Source organism: Artemia franciscana, chromosome 16 (genome assembly GCF_032884065.1).
Source record: "Artemia franciscana chromosome 16, ASM3288406v1, whole genome shotgun sequence".
Classification (NCBI taxonomy): Eukaryota; Metazoa; Arthropoda; class Branchiopoda; order Anostraca; family Artemiidae; genus Artemia; species Artemia franciscana.
The window spans coordinates 9,504,820-9,506,344 of NC_088878.1; positions in this window are offsets into that span (position 1 = coordinate 9,504,820).

Consider the following 1,525-nt stretch of genomic DNA (forward strand, 5'->3'; position numbering starts at 1 on the left):
ATTTTTAAAATCAATATAATTACTACAAATCCTTGCATAACGAAGTAACTGTGAGAAAAACGCTGAATATGTGATATTTGAGTGTATATTACTTTCAGGGAATGGGAAACTAATCACTTCAAAATCAAAATCATCCGTTTTATTATACATTTTAAAACTTAATTTATTATTATCACAAATATTAATATTTAAATCTAAGAAATGATCTTCATGACCAGCGCTATGACTAGGCTCAAGAATAAGCTCTGATGGATATATATTTTTAGAAATATCAATGAAATCCTTACAATTTAAGACCAAAATATCATCTAAATATCTTTTATTATTTGACAAAGCATGTTTTAAATTAATTGGATTATTCTTATCCGTCATATATTTATATTCTAGTTGACTTAAAAACAAGTCAGCTATAAATGGGCTGGCATTCCCCCCCATGGGAATTCCCATAATTTGCTTGTACAAATCACCCCCAAATCTTATATAAGTATTGTATAAAACAAATTCCAATAACTCAAAAAATCATATCCAAGCTGTAACATCTCAAGTTAACTGTAGTATTAAAGCAGTTTGTCCATATGGCTTTTTTATTATAACTGTCTATTTTTAAGAACCTTTTACTAGATAAGAGGAAAGATTTCTTTATAACAGTTTTTAAATTATCAAACACTAAATTAAGTGATAAATTAGTATACATTGTCGCAAAATCGAAAGACTCAATTCTTTAGCTGAAACCATTGTTAAAGAATCTATCACCTGCAGTGAATTATTAACACTCCAATATGGATTAAAATTCGAAAATTTTTTAATACCAGAACAATAGGTTTTAAGTTTATTTACAATTTCCTTTAAAATTAAAGAGAGGTCAGTAGCAGCAATGCGGGTTGGACATTTAGCTGCTCCTGCAATAAACCGTGGTTTAGGGGGATTCTTATGAAATTTTACAGTCCAATATAGGAAAGGGAACTTTTTATCATTGTCATTTATTTTAATATTAAAATTTTTTAAAAAGTATTTCTTCAGTCTTTTCAATTAAATTCTATATATATATATATATATATATATATGCTGCTCTTTTGTTCTGAATCACTATATTGAAGACCCAGCGGAAGTTCAGAAAATAGTATTATTATTATCATTATTATTAGTATTAGTAAAATTAAGACCAACTAGGGCCAATTACAAAAAAAGCAAAAAAACAAAAAAGAAAAAAAATATAACAAAAACAAATAAATCAATAACACACAAAAACAATCAGTAAAAAAATCAGACAACAATGGTACATTTAAACATGTCAAAATTGTTGTGTGTAAATCACACTTGATCAATTCAGCCAAAGTGGCTGAGAGAGAGGTGAAAAAGCGGCTCAGAAAGCATCTGACTAATACCGACAAGTATTGGACCGTTTACCAAAATTCACACAACTGACGCTGAGGTTTGTATAATAATGGAGTGTCTGTCTGTAAATACCTAAGCTAATCTAAAGTATTAGTTCCCGTCAAATACCTTATTTTGTTTTTCTCACACA